Source organism: Tursiops truncatus, chromosome 4 (assembly GCF_011762595.2).
Source record: "Tursiops truncatus isolate mTurTru1 chromosome 4, mTurTru1.mat.Y, whole genome shotgun sequence".
NCBI lineage: Eukaryota > Metazoa > Chordata > Mammalia > Artiodactyla > Delphinidae > Tursiops > Tursiops truncatus.
In genome coordinates, this window is record NC_047037.1 from 128,701,200 (window position 1) to 128,717,030 (window position 15,831).

General features: G+C 43.5%; 1 protein-coding gene across 7 annotated transcripts in view; it reads left to right on the forward strand.

Moving 5' to 3' along the window:
• BACH1 (BTB domain and CNC homolog 1) overlaps positions 1-15,831 on the forward strand; it is an 81,098-nt gene that overhangs the window by 21,435 nt on the left and 43,832 nt on the right. The window contains exon 1 of one of the 7 annotated variants that reach the window (XM_033856008.2): positions 12,859-12,994. The exons of the other annotated variants lie outside the window; for them this stretch is intronic. The gene's annotated coding sequence lies outside the window, so the exon portion shown is untranslated. Of the gene's footprint in view, positions 1-12,858; positions 12,995-15,831 lie in introns of those variants that run through there. 7 annotated transcript variants of the gene reach the window in all.

Below are 15,831 nucleotides of genomic sequence, written 5' to 3' on the forward strand. Positions count from 1 at the left end.
GATGTATGTCGTAGAGTGTTCTGCCTATGTTTTCCTCTAAGAGTTTTATAGTGTCTGACCTTACGTTTAGGCCTTTAATCTACCTTCAGTTTATTTTTGTGTATGGTGTTAGGAACTGTTCTAATTTCATTCTTTTACATGTAGCTGTCCAGTTTTCCCAGCACCACTTATTGAAGAGGCTGTCCTTTCTCCACTGTACATTCCTGCCTCCTTTATCAAAGATAAGGTGACCATATGTGCGGGGGTTTATCTCTGGGCTTTCTATCCTGTTCCATTGATCCATATTTCTGTTTTTCTGCCAGTACCATACTGTCTGGATTACTGTAGCTTTGTAGTATAGTCTGAAGTCAGGGAGCTTGATTCCTCCAGCTCTGTTTTTCTTTCTCAAGATTGCTTTGGCTATTTGGGGCCTTTTGTGTTTCCATACAAATTGTGAAACTTTTTGTTCTAGTTCTGTGAAAAATGCCAGTGGTAGTTTGATAGGGATTGCGTTGAATCTATAGATTGCTTTGTGTAGTATAGTCATTTTCACAAAGTTGATTCTTAAATACAAGAACATTGTATATCTCTCCATCTGTCTGAATCACCTTAAATTCCTTTCATCACTGTCTTATAGTTTTCTGCATACAGGACTTTTGTCTCCTTAGGTAGGTTTATTCCTAGGTATTTCAGTCTTTTTGTTGCAGTGGTAAATGGGAGTATTTCCTTAATTTCTCTTTCAGATTTTTCATCATTTGTGTATAGGAATGCAAGAGATTTCTGTGCATTAATTTTATATCCTGCTACTTTGCCAAATACAGTGATTAGCTCTAGTAGTTTTCTGGTAGCATTTTTAGGATTCACTATGTATAGTATCATGTCATTGGCAAACAGCAACAGTTTTACTTCTTCTTTTCTGATTTTGATTCCTTTTATTTCTTTTTCTTCTCTGATTGCTGTGGCTAAAACTTCCAAAACTATGTTGAATAATAGTGGTGAGAGTGGGCAACCTTGTCTTGTTCCTGATCTTAGAGGAAATGGTTTCAGTTTTTTACCATTGAGAACAATGGGTTTGTCATATATGGCCTTTATTATGTTGAGGTGAGTTCCCTCTCTGCATACTTTCTGTGGCGTTTTTATCATAAATGGGTGTTGAATTTTGTCGAAAGCTTTTTATGCATCTATTGAGATGATCATATGGTTTTTCGCCTTCAGTTTGTTAATATGGTGTATCACTTTGATTGATTTGCGTACATTGAAGAATCCTTGCATTCCTTGCATGGTGTATGATCCTTTAATGTGCTGTTGGATTCTGTTTGCTGGCATTTTGTTGAGGATATTTGCATCTATGTTCATCAGTGATATTGGCCTGTAGTTTTCCTTTTTGTGTGACATCTTTGTCTGGTTTTGTTATCCGAGTGATGGTGGCCTTGTAGCGTGAGTTTGGGAGTGTTCCTCCCTCTGATATAATTTGGAAGAGCTTGAGAAGGATAGGTGTTAGCTCTTCTCTAAAGGTTTTATAGAATTTGCCTGTGAAGCCATCTGGTTCTGGGCTTTTGTTTGTTGGAAGATTTTTGATCACATTTTCAATTTCAGTGCTTGTGATTGGTCCATTTATATTTTGTATTTCTTCCTGATTCAGTCTCTGAAGGTTGTGCTTCAGTCTCGGGAGGTTGTGCTTTTCTAAGAATTTGTCTATTTCTTCCAGGTTGTCCATTTTATTGGCATATAGTTCCTTGTAGTAATCTCTCATGATGTTTTGTATTTCTGCAGTGCCAGTTGTTACTTCTTTTTCATTTCTAATTCTGTTGATTTGAGTCTTCTCCCTTTTTTTCTAGATGAGTCTGGCTAATGGTTTATCAATTTTGTTTATCTTCTCAAAGAACCAGTTTTTAGTTTTATTGATCTTCGCTATTGTTTCCTTAATTTTTTTCTTCATTTTTTTCTGATCTGACCATTATGATTTCTTTCCTTTTGCTAACTTTGGGGTTTTTTGTTCTTCTTTCTCTAATTGCTTTCGGTATAAGATTAGGTTGTTTATTTGAGATGTTTCTTGTTTCTTGAGGTAGGATTGTATGGCTATAAACTTCCCTCTTAGAACTGCTGTTGCTTCATCCCACAGGCTTTGGGTCATCATGTTTTCATTGTCATTTGTTTCTAGGTATTTTTTGATTCCCTCCTTGATTTCTTCAGTGATCTCTTTGTTATTTAGTAGTGTATTGTTTAGCCTCCATGTGTTTGTATTTTTTACAGATTTTTTCCTGTAATTGATATCTAGTCTCATAGCATTGTGGTCGCAAAAGATACTTGATAGGATTTCAATTTTCTTAAATTTATCAAGGCTTGATTTGTGACCCAAGATATGATGTATCCTGGAGAATATTCCATGAGCACTTGAGAAGAAAGTGTATTCTGTTGTTTTTTGATGGAATGTCCTATAAATATTGATTAAGTCCATCTAGTTTAAAGTGTCATTTAAAGCTTGTGTTTCGTTATTTATTTTCATTTTGGATGATCTGTCCATTGGTGAAAGTGGGGTGTTAAAGTCCCCAACTATTATTGTGTTACTGTCAATTTCCCCTTTCATGGTTGTAGCATTTGCCTTATGTATTGAGGTGCTCCTATGTTGGGTGCATAATATTTACAATTTTTATATTTTCTTCTTGAATTGATCCCTTGATCATTATGTAGTGTCCTTCTTTGTCTCTTCTAATAGTCTTTATTTTAACGTTTATTTTTTCTGTTATGAATATTGCTACTCCAGCTTTTTTTGATTTCCATTTACATGGAATATCTTTTTCCATCCCCTCACTTTCAGTCTGTAGGCATCCCTAGGTCTGAAGTGGTCTCTTGTAGACAGCATATATATGGGTCTTGTTTTTGTATCCATTCAGCCAGTCTATGTTTTTTGTTTGGAGCATTTAATCCATTTACATTTAAGGTAATTATTGATATGTATGTTTCTATTACCATTTTCTTAACTGTTTTGGGTTTGTTATTGTAGGTCTTTTTCTTCTCTTGTGTTTTTGTTGCCTAGAGAAGTTCCTTTAGCATTTGTTGTAAAGCTGGTCTGGTGGTGCTGAATTCTCTTAGCTTTTGCTTGTCTGTAAAGCTTTTAATTTCTCTGTCGAATATGAATGAGATCCTTGCTGGGTAGAGTAATCTTGGTTATAGGTTTTTCCCTTTCATCACTTTAAATATGTCCTGCCAATCCCTTTTGGCTTGCCCAGTTTCTGCTGAAAGATCAGCTGTTGGATTCCCTTGTATGTTATTTGTTGTTTTTCCCTTGCTGCTTTTAATATGTTTTCTTTGTATTTAATTTTTGATAGTTTGATTAATATGTGTCTTGGCATGTTTCTCCTTGCATTTATCCTGTATGGGACTCTTTGCATTTCCTGGACTTGATCGACTATTTCCTTTCCCATATTAGGGCAGTTTTCAATTATAATCTCTTCAAATATCTTCTCAGACCCTTTCTTTTTCTCTTCTTCTTCTGGCACCCCTGTAATTCGAATGTTGGTGTGTTTAATGTCCCAGAGGTCTCTAAGACTGTCTTCAATTGTTTTCATTCTTTTTTCTTTATTTGGCTTTGAGGTAATTATTTCTACTATTTTATCTTCCAGGTCACTTACCCATTCTTCTGCCTCAGTTATTCTGCTATTGATTCCTTCTAGAGAATTTTTAATTTCATTTATTGTGTTGTTCATCATTGTTTGTTTGTTCTTTAGTTCTTATAGGTCCTTGTTAAATGTTTCTTGCATTGTCTCCATTCTATTTCCAAGATTTTGGATCATCTTTACTATCATTATTCTGAATTCTTTTTCAGGTAGACTGCCTATTTCCTCTTCATTTGTTTGGTCTGGTGGGTTTTTACCTTGCTCCTTCATTGGGTGTGTATTTCTCTGTCTTCTCATTTTGCTTAACTTACTGTGTTTGGAGTCTCCTTTACACAGGCTGCAATTTCATAGTTCCCATTATTTTTGGTGTTTGCCCCCAGTGGGTAAGGTTTTTTCAGTGTGTTGTGTAGGGTTCTTGGTGGAGGGGACTGGTACCTGTGTTCTGGTGGATGAGGCTGGATCTTGTCTTTCTGGTGAGCAGGACAGCATCTGGTGGTGTGTTTTGGGGTGTCTGTGAACTTATTATGATATTAGGCAGCCTCTCTGCTAATGGGTGGGGTTGTGTTCCTGTCTTGCTGGTTGTTTGGCATGGGGTGTCCAGCACTGGAGCTTGCTGGTTGTTGCGTGGAGCTGGGTCTTAGCATTGAAACAATGATCTCTGGGAGGTCTCTCGCCGATTGATGTTATGTGGGGCCGGGAGGTCTCTGTTGGTCCAATGTCCTGAACTCGGCTCTCCCACCTCAGAGGCTCAGGCCTGATACCTGGCTGGAGCACAGACCCTGTCAGCTATATGGCTTACATATAAAGGGGTTAAATTCTCCAATCCAAAGGCACAGGGTGGTCAGCCTTCTGTACTCCGCTTTGTCCTCCAGCTGGGCGTTGTCCTCCGGGCCTGGTCGATATGGAGAGCCTGCTTTGGATCCAGGTCCAGTTGCATTCCCTAGTGTCTAGAAGCAGCAGCCATAGCCCCCATCCTCCTGTATCCCCACCTCAAGTTGTCATGATCCTGGAGTGCCTGAGTCTCTACCCCTCATGCTGCTTGCAGTGCTTGGACTTCTTTATTTTGGCTGCTGTAAGTGGATATGTCTCTTTCAATTCGTGTAATCTAATTATGATGCAGACTTTGATCATCCAGTTATAAAATGCATAATAAAAGAGGAAGAGTTTAAATTATCAGAATAATTCCATACAATTTCTTATGCTTTCCAATGTTTCTGCAGAGCTAAAATCCATGAAATTGTTTTGAAAGATTTTAACTTCCTTTTTTTCCCCCCTTTGGCAGCTGTCCCATGTTTCAAAAGAGCGATTTCCTGGAATTTTATCAGAGTATTTTTACTGACTTAACTGCATCTCTGTTTTCTTATTTGTGACCTAGTTATACCTAACAGGATATGGCAATCCAGAAGTCAATAACATATAATATTCTTTGTAATTTCATAATAATATCAATTCTTTGTTCTTCTAATACTCTCAACATGATTATACTGCTATTCACTGCTATTTGTTCTAGCTTCCGGGGTCATATGCATAGTTTGCCTATGATCATAACAACTCATTTATTCCCACATAACCTAGGATGCATGACTTCAGGGTTCTCAGTTCATGCATTTAAACAGAATGATATGGGGGACTTGGCAAAGCCTTGAAATTAAGAAAACTTATCAGTCAAGGCTGCATTTGGCTTCATGTAATAGACACCCAACTCTGAAAGCCTTAACTGACTAGGGTTTTCTTTCCCCTGTATGATAAGAGATGTGAACCCCACAACCAGGGCTGGTCAGCTGCTCAAGGAAGCTGTCAAGGACCTGAGCTGTTTCCTAGCTTCCTGGCCTGCTATCCTTAGAGTGTGGTTCTCATACTCAAGGATGAGAGAAAAGAGCCCCACCTCAATCATACAAGGCAGAGAGTGCAGAAGGCAAAATTGCATACTGGCTGATTTGGTCTTTTGTTATCAGGAAAGTAAGAGCTTTCTTGGAAGTTCCATTGAGTGCATATATACCTATATCTGGTTGGCCAGAACTAGGTCACATGACTAAGGGAGTCTGGGGAGGTGTTTTCAAGTGTTTTTAAGCACACATTCAATTATAATAGAAAGGAAGAAGGGGGAATGGATATTGAGTAGACAACTAGCAGTGTTTGTCAAAAAGGGATTTAGAGAAAGGGACATAAATGGGGGAATAAAGTGCCCCTTATCTAAAGGTTACTAGTGATGAATACCAGGAGAATTCCTGTGAAGGAGGTACCACCTAGACCAGGTCACCTGGGGCTTTACCTTGTCACATTCAGTACGATTCTGTACTTGCAGATCAGAAACCTGAACTGTGGACATATCAGTGGTGATCTGTCTTTCAGATGCACACTCACCCAAAGCTACAGAGGCAGGAAGATAACCAGAAAGATGATTTATTAGTTTATGAAGAGAGTATTGCCAGCAAATGTACCAAATGTTGATGCTCACTAATCAGATGATCTCTCTCTGTAGGCAGATGTATATGCAAAGCAAATCATTAGAAAGAAATCAAAGAGTGATGTTAATGTGGTGACCTAGGTGCCTAATCTAATGGAACCAAGACACGGGTAGCCCTCAGCTTCCATCCTCCCCATGTCCTGCCTGGGAATAAAATGCAGGTTTCTTCACTTTCTGAGAAAGTTGAGTGTTTCTATGAAACCTTTCATAAGCTGAAATGGCATAAAGTGAAGAAGTAATTACTTTAGGACACATCTTGCTAATGAATGCACAAAATAAACTGAGATAAAACACAGATGCTCAGACATAGTTCCAAGCTATGGTAGCTTAATGTTGAGAGGCTGAGTGTAGTTCCCGGGGAAGGGGCTGGGTGGCGCCACTCTTGACATTCAGGATGTGCACTGCCTCTATAAAGGCTCACTGCAAAACAGAAGCTGAATGCTATTTTCATTTTTCTCCTTTTTTGCAAAAATAAAAATCCTCTTTAGATTTCTTTTGGTTAACAAAAATAAGTACTAATGTAGGTATTCTGTAAAATCAAAGTGGTGTAAAATGAACTTTTGAAAAGCAGGGTCTACCTCTACCGTGTCCTTGGCTGACCTACCCTCACTCTCACACCACAGTGCCAGGGATGTGTTGCCTGTGTCTGCACCTCTGGCTCCCCTCTTGTTGGCTTCAGATTTTGATGAACTCCTCTTCTTGGCAGTCACATTCTTTCCTTGTATGTATTAATATATTCACTCTGGTTATCCTCAAGTCTTGACCTGGTGAATAAGTCCCAGAAGTGGCAGGAAACAGATAGGACTGGGCAAGTAACCTGCCAAGGGACAGCGACGCACCCTGGGGCTAACCAAGGTGGGGAGTTATCACCACCCCTAGAAAGGTGTTGCTTCGGCTGTAGCTCTACATAGAGGTTGCCTGAGAGCCGCTGGGCCTTTGTTAGAGGAACATAGCTAGAGCCAACCTACCGCCTGGGATGGGAGACAGTTGCCTTCCTGCTGACACCTCTGGTTATCCAAGTACGATCAGAAGTGAGGAAGCAGGGGACGCTCTGGATGCTGCACCTAGAGAACAGCTTCCTGGGGCACAGAGCAGGGTGGGGAAGACTGTACAGGGAATCAGGAGTGTCCAGTGGAGAAAATCCAGCACCCCCGAGTGACGGTTCTATCTCTTTATGGCAGTATGTGTATCTCTCCTCTGACCCCATAGGTCCATCTTATTTGATAACTTTTAAGCCTCAGAGGTTACTATTTCCAAAGCACTTCCTACATCTGGCACCCCAGTCCAGGAAATGTGTTGTTGTGATGGGGGTCATAGCCCGTGCCCATTTTTTCGTCTTCTCTCAGAGTTCAGTACTTCTTCCTCCCACGGTGATCACTCCTATCCAACCCCTAGGTAGCTCATTATTGACTTAACAGGTTTCCCTTTTTACCTGACTGCTAGGAGACGGCAGAGAATTCTGGAGGTCATCTTTGTCAAGGATATCTGTTTTATGATATGTACGTTTAGCTTCTTCCCTGGTTTCATTGTATTTTCTTTCTACTTATTTATTTCCCTTTATTCCTTCTTTTAATTTATGTACACATTTCTCATATTGGAGCATGAGTACATCTAATTGAGGGTTTTTTGACCTTGACATTATTGATGTGTTGGGCCTGAGAATTCTTTGCTGTGAATGGAGAATAAGGAGTCTATATTCACAGTGCAGTTTATCCATGGGGACTCCCTGGTGCATTGTAGGTTGTTGAGCAGCATCTCTGGCCTCTACCCACTAGATACCAGTAGCATTCCTCCCTGCCGCCCCTGTCTCATATCAATACCAATATCTCCTGGGGGGCAAAACCGGCCTCTGTGGAGACCCGCTGCTCTAGGTGAATGAAACAGTGCATGTCAGAGGTGAAAGAAACTATGAGTTAAAATACGGCACCTCTGCTAGTTCTGTCAGTTTTACTTAATTTTTTTTTTTTTTTTTTTTTTGCGGTACGCAGGCCTCTCACTGTTGTGGCCTCTCCCGTTGCGGAGCACAGGCTCCGGACGCGCAGGCTCAGCGGCCATCGCTCACGGGCCCAGCCGCTCCGCGGCATGTGGGATCTTCCCGGACCGGGGCACGAACCCGTGTCCCCCGCATCGGCAGGCAGAATCTCAATCACTACGCCACCAGGGAAGCCCAAAAACAATTTTTTTGAGAACAATTTTGTGAAGACAAATATATTATGAAGTAGAATTTAACACCTGCATGAATTTTGAAAATAAAAGACCAAGAGCTGCAGGTATAATTCTGGGTGTAAACCTCAACAAATACAGGTAACAAAGCTATCAGGCTGGATCTTTCTGCCCTTTGCAGACATGTGACTGTGCCTGAAGGCTCAACTTGCTGTTTCTGACTCAGTACCAAGTACAAACATCACTGGCTCCACAGGAAGGGCACGTGCACCAAATATTTAGTGACTTTAACTTTGGGCTTGAGGGACTGGTTACATCAAACTCTGTGCAGTCTGCTGCTTCCAACTCTCTTATCTCCCCAGTTGTGCAGAGAAGTCAGGCTACGCTCAGAATCCTGAGGGTCTCACCTTCTACCCATAAGCATTTATATGTGTGTATGTATATATACATATACATATATATATATTTTTTGAGTATGACTTTTAGCATTAGCTTCTGAGAGAATAACAATTTCTGTACTTCATTAGATAAATATATACAGCAGAGTGAGAGAAATTGGGGGCACAATTAATTTGTAATTGAGGAAAATCTCAAGTGTCACCTCAGATCAAGGAGCTTAACACAGTTTAAAATTAACCAGTCTCTTCTACATATTTTGTTTTATTTATCTGAACTTTCCTCTAAGCCTTGACCATCGCGCTTGTGGGTCTTCTCACAAAATTTAACTACATTTTCAGGCTCTACTTCATTATCAGATATTTTCTTTAACCAAACCACCCCAAGACTTAGTGGTTTAAAACAGCAATCATTTTACTATCTTATAAGTCTATGAGTTGACTGGGCTCCATTCGGAGTATTTTTTTTTTTTCCTTTTGGCTGGGGCTGGATGTACATGTATGAACTTGACTAGAACAGAACAACCAAGGTGGCTCGCTCACATGACACATTTAATGCCAACTATTGGCTGGTTGTTCTGCTAGGGCTGTTGCCTGGAGAGGCTACACATGTCCCATGCTGGGCTTGTCACAGCATGGTGACTTGTCTGTGAGGGAGGGTCCAAGAAAGAGGAAGTGGGAGATGCCAATCCAAAGACTAGACCCAGAACTAACAGAGCATCACTTCTGCAGTGTTCTCTTGGCTATGCAGTTACAGGGCCAACCCCGATTCGAGTGGATGGACAACAGATTCCCCTTCTCAATGGGGAGAGTGACAAAAGAGTTACTCCAGTTGGTTTTTGGAGGCACAAGAATTTTTCCCTACTTGGACCCTACACTGTGCCACTTTGGTTGTCATTCAATCTGGTATTCAAGTAGCACCTCTTTCACCAATTTGGCCCCTGTCACGTTAAGTTCTACTGCTCCAATATTGTGTTCTTTTTTTCTCTTTTACTGCCTTCAAAAAAAAATTGAAGTATAGCTGATGTACAATATTATATGTGACAGGTGTACAATATAGTGACTCAGAATTTTTAAAGGTTATACTCCATTTATTGTTATTATAAAATATTGGCTATATTCCCTGTGTTGTACAATATATCCTTGTAGCTTATTTTATAATTTCTGCCTTTTTTAAATCTTAGAAGCTGTGAATATCCCAAGTCAGAGGCTACATTCCTTTCACCTTACCTTTCATTTCAGATAGCAGGTAAACACTGGGGTATGTTTGCCCATCCTGCTCAAGGAAGCCTGTCTTCTAATGAAATATGTTCATTTTTTACAAAAATCTTTCAACCTAGGGCTAGGGGTGGTAGGGCTTTAATTCATAATCATTTTTGAGGGAAGAAGTGTGAACTGGCAGTTTTTCAACTTGTGGCGACCTATTCTTGTTTTATCTTGGTAATTGCTTACAGTTTAAAACAATTTGTTCAACCTCCAAATATCGTTGATTTAATGAGTGAATGAATATTTAGAGACAGAAGGAGCTAAGGCAATGGAAATGGAGTGAATGAGGTTCTCTAGAATTAGCTTCTAAAAACAATCACATGACTTAAATACCTCTACACACTCCCTTCAGCCCATGGGATAAAGTTCAAACTGTAGGCACAGTGCATGAGGCCCTTCCCATTCTGACTTGGTTTTATATCATTCTCTAATTTTGTTTTTTTGCCCTGTACCTAATATATACCTAAACTTTAACTCAGTACTTCTCAAGTGATGTGATTTTAACTATTAAAAATAATGCAGATCCTTGGGTCACATTCAGACTTATGAAACCAGAATCTTTGGGGGCAGAGCCCAGGAATCTACATTTTTAACAAGTACCCCAGAGATCCTTTTTTTTTTTTTTTTAATTTTTACTGGAATATAGTTGCTTTACAATGTTGTGTTAGTTTCTATTGTACAGCAAAGTGAATCAGTTATACATATACATATATCACCTCATTTTTTAGATTTCCTTCCCATTTAGGTCACCACAGAGCATTGAGTGGAGTTCCCTGTGTTATACAGTAGGTTCTCATTAGTTATTTATTTTATACATAGTAGTGTATATATATCAATCCCAATCTCCCAATTCATCCCCCTTCCCCCCTTGGTATTCGTAAGTTTGTTCTCTACATCTATGTCTCTATTTCTGCTTTGCAAGTAAGTTCGTCTGTACCATTTTTCTAGATTCCACATATAAGCGATATTATACGATATTTGTTTTCTTTCTGACTTACTTCACTCTGTATGACAGTCTCTAGGTCTATCCATGTCTCTGCAAATTGCACTGTTTTGTTCCTTTTAATGGCTGAGTAATATTCCACTGTGTATATGTACCACATCTTCTTTATCCATTCCTTTGTTGATGGACATTTGGGTTGCTTCCATGTCCTGGCTATCCAGAGATTCTTATGAACACTAAAGTTTGAGAGTAACTCCTAACAGCCTTGATATTCTCAACACCTTGATATACCTTTGTAAGACTTTTCAAATAATTTAACATATCAGAGCATATGCTAGAAACTTTCACTGCCATTTATTGAGAGTACAGAAGGAAGAGTTCCTCGCAAAGAGGAAGGGTCTGTTCTTCCTCTTGAAGAAATTGCAAAGGTGTGGGATGAAGGAAGACTAGAATTCCACTGGCTTTGGGTGGAAGGTGAGTGAAGCCTCAAAAATGCTCAGGTGCATGTAAGAACCCCAGTCCTTCCATGTCTATTTCCAATTGTTCTTTCCTCCTTTCTAACTAAATATTTTTACCCCACCATGAACTCAGGTAGCCTGAAATGCCATCTGCTTCCTACGTCTGGACTATTGCATACGCTCTTCCCTCCCTGGACTGCAGGGCCCCATTCTTCCCAGTTAAGACCCAATGCAAATGTTACCTACTGCCCAAATTCTAGGTCACAGTGAATCACTTTACCCCTTGGACTCCCACACGATTTCACTCATTATTTTCTCGTGTATTTTGGATGTAACTCAAATGTCCCTAAGTCTCACCGCCTGTGAATACAAACGCAGTCATGTTAGTGATAATACCTGACTTCATTAACGTGGCAGTCTTTTTTTGCCCTGAGAGGTCCAGGGCTGTCTTCCGGTGTGCAAGAATGAGCCCACACATCTTGGTGCTGATGCTGTCCAGCCATCGACTTCTTTCTGTCTTTCGACCTGAACTCAAAAACCAACGGCAAAATCCCTTCACAAGATCCCAACTCCAATCAGGTCGGCTGGCACAGTGCCAGAGCGCTCGGGTCTCCCTTTAGATTGATAAGCGTAGGCTTTGCCAGGTGCACATCTTTTCGCACAGTCAGTGCTTTGAACTCCAGAGATGCTAAATGGCTTGGGAACTTAATTTTAACACCAACAATTGGATGAACACCGGAATAAGCAGCAGAAGATGAAAGCCTGACCTGGGCTTAAGATGAGCCGGCTGACACCACTGGGCACTCAACCTGGTTCCAAGTTTCCTGGCGGCCACCACGTAAAGGGAACACCTGTTAGCTGACGCCACTGTTTTCACTGTCAGACAAAAGTAGGGCTGCCAGATGCTTTCTACAAAATCCTGGATGCACTTGATGCATCCCTATCAAGAAGCTCAAGAACCTTGCGAACCTGGGCGCCCCGCCACCCCCAGGAGAAGGCAGAGGAGAAGCTCTGCTGCGGGGGCTGCCAGAAGCTACCCCTGAGGGGGTCTGGTCTGGGGAGGGACGTGGCCGGCTCTCGTCCTCCCTCCTGGTGTCCGCTGGCACTCGATTCCGGGTATCCCGGCAACACTTAGAGCGAGCAGGCCGGCAGGCTTTTCCTTTCTGCTTTCAGCAGGAAAGGAGGAGGTGGTCCTCGGGTGGCTTTTTCGTTCAGGCTGCGGCCTGCGCTCGCACAGGGGCGCTGCCACGGAGGTTGCGGGACCCCGCCGCCGCCTCCTCGAGGCCTGCCCTGCCCAGGGCTTGCGCGATACCTCCCTGCATCCCCTCGTGTGGGCTTCGGCTACGCGCAGGAAGCCGCAGGGATCCGCGTACCGAGGCTTCCTGGCTGGCGGGGCGGGGCCTCTAGTGAGGGCGGGGTTTAGGCGCTACAGAGCGGGAAGGGCGGGGTCTCGCGAGGCAGGCCTACGGGGCGGGACCTCGCGAGGCGGGCGGGGCTTGGGCGCCGGGAGGGGGCGGAGGCCGCGGCTGCGGAGGGAAGGGGAGGAACGAGAGGGGAAGGGAGGGGAGGCGAGGGAGGAAAGGGAAAGGAAGGAGAGGGGAGGGGCGGCCGGCCGCGGAGACGGAGTGAGTCACCTGATAGCTGCCCGCGCGGCCCGCCAGGCTCGCTCGCTGCCGTCAGTCGGGCTGCGTCGCGCCTCGGCTCTGGTGAGTGGCTCGCCTGTCCCGGGCGCCCTTCCCCGGCAGGGTCCGCGCGGCGGCGTCTCGCGCGCGGTCTGGGCCGCCGGCCTGTGAGGGGCGGTCCGCGGGCAGGTCCTGGGGAGGCGGTGAGGGAGACCGGGGCTGCTGCTTTTTGGGCGGGGGGCATTAAGCGGGGCCCGCGGGGGGCGGCTGCAGCTCCCCTTCCTGGAAGTGGCCTCGTCCGCCGGAAGGGGCGACGGGTCGGCGCCCCGTGGCCCCGCGCGCGGCCGGCGCCGTTGTTTACGGGCCCGCGCTGTACTTTGTCACGGGCCGGCCGGCGGGGGGCCGGGAGGTACTGGGGCCCGGGCGCCCGCTCCCCCTCCGCCGCCTCTCGGGCACCCGGGTCCGAGCCCGGCACCCCCCCCCCCCAATCCCCAGCCGGCGCGCGGCCCGCCGGGGCTGTGACACATCAGCACCGCCCGCGCGGCCGGCCCGGCTCAGTATCGTCCCTCCGCCCTCTCCCACCACCCTCGTTAGCCGCCGCGTCCGGCGAGCTGTTTGCCTCCCGTCTGCCCAGCCTGGGTGTAGGTCGCGCGTGTAATCACGTAAGAAAGGCCGAGTTCGTGGCTGGAGCAAAAAATACCACCCTGCGGGGTTGGGTTTAGCGAAGATTGGTTTGGGGGCCCGGAGATCCCAGGGCTCCCTTTGTTGGAGTTTTGCCCGCGCGTTGTAATTAAAGACTCCCACAGTCGGGTGAGAGTGGGTGTTGATCGTAGAGACACCAGCTTTGTGCTTGTCTAATGAAACGCGAGTGCCATGGCTTTCTCTTTCTTGCACGGTAGTTTAATGTCACTGAGTAGAATTGTACAGAAGGTTTTTGTGCAGTGAGCCTTCTGCGTTGAATTCGGGCTGATTCAAGGTATAGCGTAGTAGTGATTGTGAAAGAACGTGTGTGGGAAAAACAGGCTCCAATGTCACGCTTGAAGGAACAAAGGCTGTTTTGTAGGGATGCCTATCTTTTGGGAGAATTCTATCAGTATTGGGTCTGGAGGGTGCCACGACTAGGTCTTTGTTCATGTAGTATAACACTGCTTATATCCAGGAGGGTTTGCATTTCAAGCAGTTCCGAAAGATAAAGGGTGGAAACACCGGAGGTGTTAGTGTCAGAGCGCTTGAGCGCTTCACATGGTCAAGCAGAGAAGTGGGAAGAGGCCGGCTGCTTCTTCCTGGTCTTGGGTAGTGGTGCAAGGGCTGGGCTGGGCTTGAAGGCGCTTGCCACTTCAGCCTTTGGATTAAAGAAGCCTGGGGAAAAAACACTTGGTGAGTCAGCTGGGAGTAGGATGGCCTTGGTTTAAGTGATGGCATGGCATCGTGCATTATTGTTGTTTAACCTGTGGCTCTGTCAAGTGGTTTACCATTGTTCAATATGTTGGTTGGCTGACAAGGTAGATGACTCCTTAAAAAAAGTTGGGTTGCTGAGTCATTCGCCCCAGCCTGAGAGGTAATTAGGAACAGCTGGTGCAGATACTCTCATCACATGCCTCCACTGTAAAAGGCCAAGGAGCACTCAGGAGGGGTTGCTTCAGAGGCCTGAAGCTGGGGTTGTCTGTGTTGATACAGGTAATCAGTGGGTGAGGTGCCAGCGCTCTTAGGAAGTGGCCAAGGAGCGCTGAGGTGGTGGGTAAACACAGAGCAGCCTCGTGACCTACTGCCTGAGAAGTTTGTGCTGGAGAGAGCTAAAACTGAGGAAGAAATTTGCAGCTAGGAGTCACCTCTTAAAAGTATTGTAACAAAAATATTTACTCTTCTTATTGTACTTAGTTTCCCTTTTGTGGTTTTGTTGTTTTGTGGTTTATACATTTCAGAAAGTGAACTTAATTTGTTCTTCATAAAGATTTCTTTAGGAGAACACAAAAGGAGCCTTCCTCGTGGTTTTCATGGCCCCTGGCTTTTCATACATACACTAGTTGTTTCTGGTGGCAGAGAGGAGGGGAGGGAGAATGTGGGTGAAATTAACAAGTCTCTTTGGGTCAAGTCTTGAAAGCACTGTCTGAAAGCACTGTCGGGTGAAAGGCAAACCATATGGATCATTGTCTTAGTGATGGCGCTGGTGTCTTTCCGTCTCGGATCATTACTTCTTGCTTTAAAAATGAGCACAGGACCCAAGCATACAGTCCCTATTGCTAACAGAGTTTAGGGAAGGGAAATGTGGAGTGGGGGGGATCTGACCCTTATCTGTGGTCAGAAGAATGACTGATTCTTATTGACGGTAGCTCATTAAAACATTCTGTAGTAGAAAAAGATGCTTTACGTTTGGGACTAGAAGACATTAAAAATCATGAATTTTTTAGGGATTAGGGCGTCTAAGGTGAGTGCAAGATGATTCATTTGGAAGAAAATAATAAACCCTTGATTTTTTGAAAATTCACTTTTATATAAAATCAGAAAGACATTCATCTTCAAGATATAGGGTAACAGTAGTACCTGCATGTTATATAACTTGGGTTTATGCCACCCCTTTTCTGTTGGGGAACATAAAGAGTTTGTTAACCACTGCCAGTAACACTCTTTCAACAACTGGGGTACTTTTTTTTTAAAACGTGATTTCCTCTTGAAAGCTGTCATTCTTTCACATGTTCTTAATTCATTTTAATTTTTATTTCACATGTAGTTCTATTCTTTTTATGCTGTATTTTAAAGATTAGAAGCTTAAGTGTAAATTTCTTATTGCATTGTTGATGTGGAGAATGGAAATAACAAAAAATACATTGTTGCCTATTACATATAATACCGTGTATTTTGAATTTGGAGACAAGCCAGACGGTTGGTTTGTTTCATGGGTATGATTTGAAGTGTAGTAATAG